General features: G+C 40.3%; 1 long non-coding RNA gene across 1 annotated transcript; it reads left to right on the forward strand.

Annotated features, from left to right (window-relative positions):
- The first annotated feature begins 283 nt into the window (after positions 1-283).
- Positions 284-2,242, forward strand: LOC127370053 (uncharacterized). Its single transcript, XR_007886135.1, has 3 exons — positions 284-516; positions 1,443-1,531; positions 2,153-2,242. It is a non-coding gene; the product is annotated as an uncharacterized LOC127370053 (long non-coding RNA).
- Positions 2,243-2,590: the final 348 nt, after the last annotated feature.

Below are 2,590 nucleotides of genomic sequence, written 5' to 3' on the forward strand. Positions count from 1 at the left end.
AGATCTGTCAGCTCTCATAGGGTGACTCAGTCAGGCTTGCCAGCAGTCGAAGCTGCATCAGTAAATGAATCATACTCCGAGCTTATTTCACTCTTTGGAATCTCAGAAAGTCTCATGAAGTATGGATGGATGACAGTATTTCCACATCAGCGGGCACTGGCTTCAGTGTCAGGGGAACTTGTAAAATCCAGGGTCAGAGATTGAGCTTGTTATGATAAGACCATAGTGAGCAGTGTAATGGATTGTCATTCAAAAGCAAGAGGAGGGAGAGTGGTGAGACCTCCCACATAAGGGAGCTCAGACAGACAGTACGATACACAGAGTAAGAGGATGACCTTTTTCAGAGTTGATGTCCAGAGCGAGCGAAGGAGTCAGATAGTTCTAAGTAACCTTCACGCTGTGCCGCGCTTTTTTCATCTCTCTTTATCGCTGTCTTTGTCTGTCTTTGTCTGGGGTTTCATTGCCGACGTTGGGTCAGTCAGAGGAACAGGCCAGGTCACCTTCTTTGTTTGACAGGTAAGATGAATAAATCCATCCAGTGGAGAAACCTTCCCACTCAAATCCTGGCAGTTTGTGGAAGAAAGGCTTCAGGGACCTGCAGCTATTTTTACTCTAAAAATAACAACATCTCACTGGGCAAAGGGGCACTGCACAAGGGGTCCATTTTTTAACTATTTCCAAAAATAAAAAAAATCAAACCCCATAGATGTTTTTTTAACTATTGGGTATTCTCTCAAATTTCAGTTATCGTTAGTCATTGTTTGGTAACAAAAATACATAATACACAAATTATGCTCTGATCATATCATGGAATGGAAGAAAGCAAAGATTTCTTGCGAGTATGTCGCCTGCTTATTGTATACTTATAGTTTTCATTCATTACTAGCTTTTCATTCATTATTGGCTCTTCCAGCAAGTCCTCAAATGAAACAACAAAACGCAATGTTTGTATTTGCCCTCCAGAATAACACATATGAGCATTTTGTGACATTATGGCAGAATAAGCAGGACATGCATAATTTGTCATTGCCAGAGTCAGAAAATTTGAGTTAAAAGAAACCGATGTTGACGGTCGGTAGGAAACGGGAGATGAACTGTGATCTTCCATGTCAAAGCCTTCCATTTTCAGAAACATCTGAGCTTCCAGGTCATAATTACATCTTGTAAAGCATCCGATCTATATTCCCATTTCAGTCAGCCCTCCGTATCCATCTCCTTCCATCTCAAAAGAGGAAGGCACACCACACTGTTTTAGTTCCGAATACAGTCAGTGTTAACTAGGGTCTCACCCTCCTGACCTCCAGGGCCACCGAGAAGTGGTTGTATGTGCAACAGCTATTTATCAGTCTCCCCTCTCACCCCTGTTGCTGTGCACTCACAAGCTGGTACCATCCACCAGGCTGGGATTCTTTGTTTGTATCAGCAAATGTAATTCATTTCAGGAGGCAGACGGTGCACTGTGTGGGGGAGAGGCAGCTTATTGGGCCTGATGGATGGAGGGCCACGGGACGCTGACAGGGCGGCAGCCTTGGTATGAAAGAACAGATGAACCTCAAACATCTCATACTGGCTTACTATTCATAATTATTTTGAACTTAATTATTATCTGGTTTTACAATTCTGACGTTAAGGTGTTTGTGAAGATTCAAACCTTTTTAAAAAAGTTTTTAATGTTGTATGTATTGAATTCATGAAACTGCCCAAGAGGAACATCAAATCAATAAACGTCTGCAAAAATACAAATTACAGTATTGTAGTTGTTCAGCTCTGCTGCTCAACACTCGCACAATGTTTACAAGAGAACATCCACTTAACTCGCTTTTTCTTCACTTTTGGAGTAATGATTTTCTGTGATGAATGAGCTCAGTGCACAAAGACTGAAATAATGAAGGAGGCACATTGAACACGCTGTACACTTGGCAACATAAATGCATATTAAATCCTCTTTGCTCTCGCTGAATGCATTAAACATCTTCTCCATGATGCTACATGCTAGTTAGATCACTGGTTGCTAAAACTTTAAACCCCCTTTCTGAATCAACTTCTTACCTTCCTGATAGGATCGTACATGAGCACACTGTTTTCTGCCAAAGTTAGAACAGCTTTTGTTATTTCACTGTTTTTATTTCTTTCCTCAATGCCCCTCTCACAGGTTGGAAGAGGACGGGGCAGAGTTGGAAAAAGGTGATGTCACATACTTTCATCCATCAATCAGGATTTGATCAGAATCTGGTGAGCTGTTTGTTTGCACTCCAGATAAAGTACTTTTCAATTACCTAAAGATGTTTTTCAAGCTTTACTGCTTATTTAGCCATGAAATTGTAATGTTACAGATAAATACTTAAAGGTCCAGTGTGTCATATCTAGGACAATCTGTTTGCAGAAATGGAATATGCAAAACTGTTTTCATTAGTGTATAACTCAAGATGAAAATTGTTGTGTTTTTGTTATGTTATTATTTATATCTACTAATGCCACAGGTCACCTTCCACGGAGGCCACCATGTTGAACCATCATGTTTCTACATTTTCCCTTTAAGATTTGATAAGTTTTGAACTTTAAATTCTGTGTGTGCTACTTTTCGGCCTGA

This window comes from Dicentrarchus labrax, unplaced genomic scaffold (assembly GCF_905237075.1).
Source record: "Dicentrarchus labrax unplaced genomic scaffold, dlabrax2021, whole genome shotgun sequence".
Lineage (NCBI taxonomy): Eukaryota > Metazoa > Chordata > Actinopteri > Moronidae > Dicentrarchus > Dicentrarchus labrax.